Here is an 11096-nt window from a genome sequence, read left to right on the forward strand (position 1 = left end):
TGTTGTAGGAAAAAGTGCATATGTTTGGAAAAGTATGAAGTATGGGATGTTTTACGTGTGAGGATGGCATATGTTAAAGTTTACCCTTCTATGAAGCTTCTCTTCAAGGTGTTAACAATTTGCCATAATTAGATGTATTCATGAAAAAAGGCAGATGTTCTCTTTGGGCCATGTCTGTGTTATGTTAGTAAAGAATAAGGTCTTTTTCTGGCTTTGTCATCATGTCTTCTTCCTGACATAGCATGGACAGGATTTCTAATATTAACTCACGTAAGTTGCAAAGGATGATAAGGAAGTGGGAGGGAGATATTTTAAGAGAAAATGACCTCTAGTTCTGCAGAGTGAATAGATTAAAAAGTTAATTGAGGTAACTACACTACTGCAGCAATTTGTTTGTGGATGCATTACCATTAATGAGATTAACTCTGTAACATTAGTGTATTTAGGAATGGTCATAGGGCAGACTGTAAAGGAGTTTACAAAATCAAGGGGTGGGTGTAAAGCTTGCATATTTTTCTCTGTTGAAATCCAAAAAAAAAAAATATCTGCAAAGCCTGCTGGGTTCTTAGCAAAATAATTTGCTAATGCTATTGAAATTCCATGGGAAAGTTTAATGTTACTAATGCAGAAGACTGCTGCCTTTCTAAAAAAAACCCTACTTCCCCTCTTCTTATAGGGCCTCCTTGGAAACAAAAGTGTAGCCCCAGTGAGTTATTACATGGGCCAGATAGTTTAAAATATGTCTTTGAGAACTCTGCCATCAAAAACAGCAAAAATGGCGTAGAGCCCAGCTGAACGTGGTCGGAAAGTACAATTGCCATTAATCCCTGGCAAACAGCAGGAAGAACAAGAAAACAAAATTTGAACCCATCATGACTGTAGATATATGGCCTGCCTTTCATAGCTGTGCTGATGTTTTGCTCACGTTCTCCCTGCTTATGAGTGTCTGTAATATTGCATTTATCTCTGCTGGGTATGTTGAGAAGGGAAGAGAAGGAACCTTGGCCAGACAAAGAAGAGATGCACCAGATTAGCAGTGTTGGCTAAACACAGGATGTTCTTGAATAATTCAAACCTTTGAACTTGTGCTGTTGAGAATTAAAGTGAATTTTGCTATTGCGTGTCCTGGCTTGCAAGTCTATTTTCAAAATATTTCCTAATTCTATTTGCTGTGCCTGACTGTTTCTACATCTTTCTCTCCCGAGTCCTCAGATTTGTTCATAGGAGTCATGAGGAATGTGTCAGGAATGCAGATGCAGAAAAAAACACATCTATTTTTTATGCTGCTGTTGTGGCACCACACCCTGGCCTTCCAGGCTCAGTTTAAAGTTTATGCCTAATGTGGCAAAGGAAGAGCAAGGGTCAGAAATCCAGGATGGCGAACCCACTTCATGAAAGTAGGATTTTTGTGTGCGCATGTACATATGAGTGAACAAGAAAGCGGCACAGATTGTATTCATTTGTCTTTAATTCATGTCCAGCTTGAAACCCTCTTCCAAAAAATCTTGTAGCATTTCTTCAGAGCTTTTTCCATCTGTGAAGAAACCAGACGATGATTTGAAGCACACGGTTAATGTTTCATGCCCTCTCCTACATCTATTTTGTATCAGCATCACACTCTCTTTTACGTATGCTGATTAATTCTGTTGCATTTGTTTGCTTCTCTAAATGGCATGCAATTTATTTGGATCCTAGGCTGCTTCTTGCCAGTGACTGATATTTCTGTCTTAGCTTTGCAAACTTATTTTAGTATTTTTCTGTCCTTGGGAGTAGTGTTATCTTTTGTAATTTACACTTTAATCACATTTTAAAAATTGAGACTGGAAACTTGAGTTGGGATTACACAAAAGCAGACTACAGAGTATGGCTTTGATTTCTATTCTGTGTGCAGCGCACACTTTGCAGGCAGTTGTAGGGATTGTACAGACTACTGTCTGAATGAGATGAAGAAGAGCAAGCCCAGGAGCTTTGGAGGAAGGAAGAAAGTTAAGGGAAGTTTTGAAAATATTTATGCCCACTGCATGCTCTCTACTGTGGAAAAAAAATAATAACTCCTTAGAAGTATCACTCTCTGACTGGCTGATGGTTTCAGAGCTCAGACAGACGTGACTGTGGTTCAAAGACAGCAGGATGGAACAGGAAGCTGCTTGTGCCCTTCCAAAGGATGCCAGGACCCACTTGCCTTGCAAATTGGCTCCCAAAATACTGTTTTCAGCTGCATATCTCACAGCAACCAAGGTCTGGGATGGGTTTACATTTGCACATTGAGCTGAAAACTGCAGTGACATCTGTCAGAGAGGGAGGGATGACAGCTGTGGGTGATAACAGCTTCAGTTATCCGATTTTAATCTGCTTGTTTGTTGAAGTAATCTTTGTCTTAGGAAAATAAGGAAAGAAATGAAGACTGATGAGAGGAGTAAAAAGTGAGAAAAAAGTTCTTCACTTCCCTTCCACTATTGTCCCCATTATAGCCACAGTGAGTAGCTGTTTTTTATTCCTCAAAGGCCTCAAAGACATAAAAAGGGAAAAACTAGCTGGTAGTAACCCCAGTGCAAAACTCATGGCCCTGCTACAGATTCAGTCTATAATGTAGCTGCTAAGATATGAATTAAGATGTTAACAATGCAACAAATAAAACAACTTCACTGCTCCTCTGTTATTTCCTCTGGGTTTCCCTGGGGTGTGTTTAGATTGTCAGTCCTTGGAGACTACTGGCTTTGTTTAGGTTTTATCCTGTATAGAATACTATTGTTGGCAGTAAGAGCTTGTAAATTTTTTGAGGGTTTTTTTCAGTGTGTGAGGATTTTTTTTTAAGTTGTTTTATATGGTTTTTTGGAACAGGTGCATGACTGTCCCATTTTAGAGGTATTCCTTTTTGTAGCAATATCCTCATTTATAAGTAGAGAACATATTGCTGGAACCAGTAATAGCTGGGGATTTGCTATATTAGGCAGTTAAAATCAGTTCCTTAGGTCTCTTCATTTAATCAAGGAAATACTTCTTTAAAGCTTTTACAGAGGGAGGGAGAGAGACATCTCTTCCTTATGGAAATAGGAAATTCATTCCCATGGTCACTCTTTGAAGCTGAAGAACTATCTGCAGGAATTTTAAGAGATTTTGAGGAGTTGCAGCCTTCTGCCAGGAGCCCAGAACAGTTATCACCTTTGTGTTGAACAAGCGGGCAAGACATTAGTATTCACTTGTCCACTGTTACAATTCTTATTCCCAACTAGATCGTGCTCAAGTCTGAGACCCCCTTCTGGGTACCCATCACATTTTATATCTTTCTTAGGGGAAAATGCAAAACTTTGTTATAACTTCAACTGTAAGCTAGGCTATTAAAAGCCAGGAGGCTCTTAGGAACAGGAATGTCTTTGCCTAAAACTGCATGAGTAATGGTCATGTACATTTTGTTTCAGTCTTCCAGCCATCTGTTGGTTCTCCATGACACAGGTCTTCCTTAGTTTTCTCAGCTCTGCTGTGGTCCAGCCCAAACTGCAAGAACCATTTAAAAAATAAGTGTTTATAAATAATAATTTATTAATACCTGATCAGTTTTTTCTGACCATTGGCTACAAAGGAAGGCAATTTTATGCTGGAGGAACTACTTTTGCATTTGCCGAGGAATTTTAAGGCCAAGAAGTCTTTTCTCACATTAGCTTCTGAAATTCTCTGAAGGTTAATCTAATAAACTGCAACATAACAGGGACTGGAAACGCCTATTTCTTGTTTTAGTGCCTGGTTCATGGTTTGCAAAAGTCTATTTTATAATCTTAACTGGTTTCATTGTAATTTTTCACATTTCTCACTTTGAGAACTATAAAAAATCATATTAAAAATAGAAGCCACTAAATTATGCAACGTGTTGCTGACTGAAAGCTCAGTTAATATTACACCCAGCAAAGTAAAAATAATTTGTGTTAGAATATCCCATTCTTTGTTTAAAAAATAATGTACAGAAATTTTTATGAATAGTAGTATGAAGAATTTTACAATTGTTCATTCTTGGTTTTTAAAGTCCGTTTGCATTAATAATTTTCTCATCTTTATGCAGAAATTTTCTGCATTTTTGTTGACTAAAATATTACTAATCTAATTTCCTATTAAAAAACTCATTTCCACCATTGCAGAGCTGAAAGGTGCTACCAAGCATTTAGTCTTCAATTTACATACAACAACCCTGTAATCTGATGGGGGATTTCACACAAGGATGGCTGCATGCAATTACATAGGCAAAGAAAAAATTTCTTCCAAGGATCTCCTATACAGTAATTTCATCTGTTGGTCTCCCATTGAGAGTTCTCCTATTGTTAAATTGCTTATTGATGTGGACTTAAGAGTAGAAAAATCACCACAGTGTTGTCATACCGGGTTTTCAATGCTGTTCACATTTCTTCTTTATTTTTTCTTTTTTTCTTTTCCTTTTTAATTATAATTTGCATTTGTTAGAAAGGGACAAAGTAAACAGATTGGAATAATTCATTTGAGTTAACACTCATTGACAAGAAAACATTAAGCATTCTCCAGATGAAGCATCAGTCATGAAAGACAGAAGGATAATCCTAACATTACAACTCAAGTAAATTAGTTTTTGAATATATATTCCAGCATTGCATGAAGCTGTACCAATTTTTAATGCTGGCATAATAATATGCACTTTTAAATGATGCCAGAAATCATCATTACAACAGAAAGAGGATTCACTGTTTGTTTTATTAATGTGGGAATCTTGGAAGAGTATTTGATATTAAATGTCACAGTCTACAGTGATTGGAGCTAAACAACTGTAAAATTGATTGAGAAGATATGGGCAGATAAGTACAAATGTCAAACAGAGCTCCACATGCTGCCATGGTGGAAGCTCATCCCAATGTTATGTCTCTGGTATCACAGAATAAGTAAAATTTCATGAACCTAGTGCAGCCCCTTTGGAAAGGTGGTGAGAGAAGGTGGAAGCTATAGAACCATGGTGAGCATGAACCTGAAACAGATTTGCTCCTTCCGAGTACCCAGGAACCATGTGGACATTAGCTGGCCCACATTGTTCCTGCTTTTGAACACTTAAACAACTTAGCTGTGTTTGTCCATAGCTGAACAACTGAAGTGTGGGGTTTTTTAATTGCACAAGGGTGGATACAAAATTCTGTCCCATCACACTGTGCTGACAGCACCATCAGAGCTGCTCCTCAGCAGCTTTGACTCAAAACTGGTAGCTCACTGTCCATAAGGGCCAAGACATCTTTTCTACAGACAGAGGGTACAAGGAAAGCAGGGCAGGAAATTCCCTTTTCTTATCTGTAGGGTATGCTGCCATCACCACAGAAGAAGCTGTTCCAATAATGTCAATTTAACTGTTACATTTCTCTTGAATTATCTGGCATGCTGTGAATTTGACAGTAATGTCCTCTGCCACAGGAGGTTTGAGATGCAGGACTCAGACTGGGAAGGAGCATCTGGAAATCTGACTTGGTGCACTGCAGATCTTAAGAAAAACAAAAAGAAGAAGAAAGGTAAGTTACAGGGCAGCTGAACAGCTGATCTATTTCCTACTCATACCATGTGTGTTCTCCCAGTCCGCGCTAGGCCATAAATGAAATGTGGTTAAGGCTTCATCTCCCTATAAATACCATGTATGTTTATTAAATGGTGAGTGATCTGTGTTATTATGACATTTGATCAGTGATATTTGGATCCAGCTGGTAAAGTTTCAGCAAGGAGCAACAGTCCTTCTATTGTCTTGAGCTGGAGTTGTGAGACAGCAGTGAAAGCAATACAGCCAGTGATGCAGTAATCTAATACAGAATACAGGCTCCTTCTTTTGTTAAACATCTTCTGCTAAAAATGCTGGCAAGTACACATTGTTTCCTTATCGTTTTTTCCTCTTGAGAGATTTCAATTCCATTTACCCCACAGGCCCAAATCCTTCCTGAACACGAGTTAGACAGCAAGGAGGATTACTAGAAATAGCACAGACAATGACCAAAAGCTGTCTTGCATGCCTTTTCTTTCCAGCCAGCCACCCACCTTTCATTATCAAGGGGATGAATACCGTATCCTGACTGCATAATCAAAATCCAGTGACCTGTCAGAGCAGGCAGTAAAATAAAACTTTCTTGCTATTTCCCTTTGACTAGGCTTCAGTTCTGGAACCCTTGTAACCCACATTTTCTGACATATTGTAACTTGTAGGCATTTAAGGATGCAACTGCTGAGCAAATATGCTTTAGATTGTGTCCTTGTAATAAATGGCATATTTAGTGTCACGATTTCTGGTAAAATTGAAGCACTCCAATGCCAAAACAATAGCCTTTAATTAAAAGAGCTACAGCAAAGAACAGTTAAAGCATATTGAACAATAGAAATCCTTGCCCAGTTTCTCCAGCAATTTTTCTGCCTGTGATATTTGCCAGCACATTCCTGATTAATGTCTAAGGTAAAAACAAATGTTCATTTGGATCTTGACTGCCATTCAACATATGGAAAGAACCACTTACTTTTCTTTAAATACAGTCTCACATAGCCACCAGCGAAAACAAACCCTTCTTCTTTTTTTATTCCCACTAATTCCTTACAGTGCACTTAGTTGATTAATGCTGAGCGAAAGTTCAGAGAAGGTTATATGAGGTGCCAAAGGGGCATATTCTCCTGTTGCAAAGTCTAAACCTAAACTCTGTCCCTCGGATACAGCTCTAGATTTTGTAGAGAATGGGGAGAGCTTATTTTTAATTTTTTTTTTTTTTCATACAGTATGTTTCTCATGCTCCCTCTTCACTGAGTCAAAAAAGCAGCACAGCTCAACGCAACGATAATGCTCCTTTTTGTGGATTGGTGAGGGAAAACAGAAGGGCTGGTTTCACACCTCCAACATAACCGTGATACCAAAGGGGTTCCCAGCGTGGGTGCCCTGGTAAGCCTTACATGTTTCTATTGTCTATTTGTCTCTGAGGTTACAAAGTAGGTAAATTTCTATGAGGAGTCCTCCCAAGATCCTCTCAGAGGGTTACAGTATAAAACCCCTCCATAGTCATTCCAGATTTCCATTTTTTAGGCTACGTAGTAAGTAATGTGCTGACCTATTTTAACAATAGCTCTTCTGCACTTTTAGAGAGAGCAACTCAAGAAAAACTTCTGGGATTCCTGTTTTGTTTTTTTTGCTTTTCTCTCCTTTTGCAAAGACATAAAGTTGGTTCCCCACCAAACCATGTTGCCTAAAGAGGATGAAAAGTTTTTCCTTTTGTAACACGTAATCTGAGGCTTTGAAAGTGAGAAATGCCATCTGTCCCATTTATTAGCAAAACATGAAAATTACAGAAGTCAGCCTGTGAGTGTGGTACCGAACTCTGCAGCAAGCAGCAGACTGCCTGATTGTATTGTGTTAACACTAGACCTAGATCTGTCTAAAAGCACTTGACAAACTGTGTTTTGGCGTCAGACTCCGGAGTCTATAGTTACCATTTTTTTTTACCTTTGAACTGAATGAAAATTTAAATTTTTAATACTGATAGCTTTCTAATTGGCTGATTCTTTGAGTATTATCAGATTAGGCTGTGCTTATAGGCAAGTAGACTTTTATAGAGAAGATCTTCATAGCCAGTGATTCATCTCTACTTAGTGTGTAGAATTAATATTTCCTAGACATCTATTTTCATGACAGAGAAGAAGTATCATAACCTAGTGGAAGATATTATTTTTTAATATTTTATTTCAAATTTTAAGGCGAGCAGTTGCTGCATAATGAAAAATACTTGGAAGCATGCATTTTGGGAGAAAGGTACATGAATCAGAAGGATGCTTATTTTGTGTTTTCACTTCCTATGATCTTCAGAAAATGCTGACTGCAGCCAGCAATATTGGCAACAGTCCTTTTTCACAGAACCCTTGAAGTATTGTAATACCTCATTGCCCACAACAGCCAGACAAGCTTTTAATAAATTAGTTCTGAATGTATAGATAGATAGATTCTGGAGAGATTCTGAGGTCAGAAGAGACCACTATAATAATCTAGTGTATTACCTAACTTCCTCCTTAACACCAGCTGTAGAATTTCGGTCAATACTTCCTACATCAAACCCAGTAACTTGTGGCTGAAATCAAGAAAATCTTTCAGACAGACATCCAGTGTATATTTAAGATGATAAGGGATAGAGAATTCACCACATCCTTTGGCAATGTCCTTAGCTTTTAATTGCTTGCACTGATAAAAATTTATGTTATCGTTCCCCTGAAGTCTTCTTAACATCATCTTTGATGATCATGCTGTGCCTTTCTGTTTGCCCAGTTAAAAGCAGTATTTTGTAGATGTGATTTTACACACTGAGCACGCCGTGCCTCAATAAGACTTGCGTTCCAAATGAAAAACAGTCTGGACTCTCAGAAATTCTGAGAATGGAAAACATGAGCACCCAGATCATACAAGAGGAGGGAAGGAAAAAGGGAGGGTGAAGCCCATAGCAATGTTATGTGTTGACCTTCCACCTGCAAAGGACACAGTCAACAATAAAGACCAATTTTCAAGACCTACCCCGTAAATACCACAACTCAGAGTCAGAAATACATTTTCAAGATAGTGTCTGTTGTTGGGTTAACATTCTTTTGATGCTTCAATATCTCCTTTTAATTTTTTTTGATGTTTCTGTAACAAAAATCAGGTTTGTCTTAAAAAAGATGGTTTGCAGACTATCAGCCAGTACTGTGACTTAGAGATAATTCTTAATGCTACTTCTGTTTGGTATAAAGTCATGATGCATTGTCACCTTGAACGTACCATCCTCTCCTAAAGGGCTTTAATCTTATTCTCCCTCTTGAACAGAGGCATTCTCATATTATTCTGTAGTCAAATCATGAAGCTGTTTTTAAATAAAGCAATATATTTGATAACTGAAAATTTCAATTTAATTTGAAAGGCCAAGATAAATATTTTGTATTCTTATAGATTTATATTTTTGTATTGAGAGCAGGATCTTCAGCTTGAAGATGAAAGTCTGTTGAGGAAGCCTAAACCAAAGCCAGTACTCCAAATCCATTTTTTTCTTTTCTGATAATTTTTTTTCTCCTTTTATTCCTCTAAACACAGAGGGATATTTGTCATTGCAGTGATAAAACTGTGAACAGCATAGAGTTCAGTCATGCCAGGGAGAGAATATGATACTTTACATGAACATGTCAAGATAATTTCAATTAAAAAGAAAAAAAAGCACAGACTGACTTTTTAAGTCTTTCACACGATCTTATCTATTCATAACACAAATCAAAGCAATTCTGATTGCTCTATCAAGTGTAATGTATAATTCAGGCAATTCAGTCCTAAGGTTTGGGGTTATTGCAGTTCTTTTGATTTGAGTTGCTGATTGTCTTAGTGAAAAAGGTGGTTGGGATTTTTTGAGAGAGGTTTTCATCTTAAAGCAAAAACCAATCTGTCAAAGGGAAAACTTTATAGTGAGGACAAAGTCTGCAGAATAATCAATAGCCCAGGAACTCCAGCACTCACAAGAGCATGGTGGTGCAAATCCCTGCTCTCAGGGCAATTGCCTGAACCACTGGGCTGCTGCCTAGCTGAGACAGAGTCAAGCACTCTCTGCTCTTGTCTTCACTTAAATTGTATTGTAATAAACTCCCTAACTACTGGGCTGTATATTCAGTCCTTATGTCTCCCTGGCTATTTTTGACTTGGCCCTGATACAGTAGTGAGAAAGGTTTGAAATGCTAAAGAAGACTCTTTTATGATGCACATCTTAGTTCTGAGATCTTTGTGAACTCACCTGCCCTGGAGTTTGACCTCTGCAGTGCTTCTGAATGTGCATTATACCAGAAACCAGAGCATACATGGAACTTCAGCATTTGTGTAACACCCGTGAGATTGAAGGAGCCATGAATATGCTTGCACTGCCCTGTACTCATAACCACGGTCATGAATTAGGGTGTGAGCAGCTCACAGATTTTAATATTGTTAATTATGTGATTGCACACACTTTGAGGAAGAGACTGTGCCCAGCTATACATATACAGACCACACTAAAGCTACACATTAGCAGGATACAGTTAGGCTGAAAGGTGTTAGCGGCTGCCAACAGGGATGTCCTGGCTCCAAAGAAAATAACAATCCTTGTTAAAAAATAATGGTTGTGCCAAGCAATCGGCCAGGCTCAATGAACAAAGCAATCAAGCCCCTTTATGAGGTAAAAGCAGCTGGTGGCTGAGGAAATACCAGCGGCACTTGGATGTAGCTTTACGACACAGGAGCTTTGGCAGCAAGGAGCTGAAGGAGTCCATTCTTCCCTGCGCTTCCTCCTGCCTCTAGCCCACAGATTTCTGTCCCTAAGCCCTGGCTGCTTACAGAAATCTGCTGTAAGTACAGCTGGACTTAAAAGGGGTAGAAAAAGGGGGGTCAGTGATGGCTGGAGTGGCTGGAGAAGTTGTAGGAGAGGTCTTCCAAAGCTGTGAGTGTTACCAACACCCCATCAACTGAAATAACATAGAAACTGCAACTTTTTTTGTTCCACTGATTTTTCTTTTTACCTTTTTGATGGTTTAATACATTGGGTTTTCTTCTTCATTGTGAATAAAAAGGAATAAAGCAATAGTTTCTGCATCATCTTTAGAATAAGAGTTTAGTGACTTGTAACACATACTGAATGTAAGACTGAGAAACAGGAACCCATAAATTCCTATCCCAGCCATGCCGCTTGAGAGGATGTATGTCTTTATCATATGCACTCCACTCAGGGTGGGATTTACATAATTTACCTTTGCCTGTCTAAGAGTTAAGTGTCTAGGATAAGTTATTCCTATAAACGTCTTCAGCCACCTACAGAAAGAACTCCTTAATATGCTAAAAAAGGGTTCAAAAAGTGGGTGCTGAGCCTGGCACCAGCCTTAAAGAAAGCCTAGGTGTTTGGCTGCTCTTTTAGAGTACTGAAGTTGGGTGTGATGAATTCCGCCCTTTTAACATCAAAATCTTGTCCCACTGAAATTTAAAAGAATATTCCTGTGTATTTCAGTAGGATGAGGATGTGTCTTTTACATCTCTGAGAGAGTTTCTTTCTCATATTTTAAGAGGAAAGCATGCTAAAATCCCTGAAACTCCAGGTCTAGCTGAA

Source organism: Pezoporus occidentalis, unplaced genomic scaffold (assembly GCF_034315485.1).
Source record: "Pezoporus occidentalis ecotype Australia unplaced genomic scaffold, CSIRO_AGI_Poc_V1 ctg23, whole genome shotgun sequence".
NCBI lineage: Eukaryota > Metazoa > Chordata > Aves > Psittaciformes > Psittacidae > Pezoporus > Pezoporus occidentalis.